The sequence below is a fragment of the Octodon degus genome, unplaced genomic scaffold (genome assembly GCF_000260255.1).
Source record: "Octodon degus isolate 3935 unplaced genomic scaffold, OctDeg1.0 scaffold00272, whole genome shotgun sequence".
In the NCBI taxonomy this organism is placed as follows: domain Eukaryota; kingdom Metazoa; phylum Chordata; class Mammalia; order Rodentia; family Octodontidae; genus Octodon; species Octodon degus.
In genome coordinates, this window is record NW_004524848.1 from 1,545,727 (window position 1) to 1,546,025 (window position 299).

Here is a 299-nt window from a genome sequence, read left to right on the forward strand (position 1 = left end):
TATATGCACATAACACATTCAATTCTCTTTTCCTTTTCTCCTCCAAAATTCTCTTTTGCCAGCATCAGATTAATTTATTTATGAGCTCTTATAAAATTATTTATTATACATACAGATTAACAGGCCAAAACCCATATAAAACACATAAGATAATTATTCTAAATCAAGGTACACTATCAGATATGTTGTCCATTCCCTTTTTTTCCTCATGTCTGTGTTTTATTTTGTACTGTATTTATATATTGAGTTAATCATATGAGAGCAATAATGGAGTATCTAAATTTGTATGTCTAATTTAC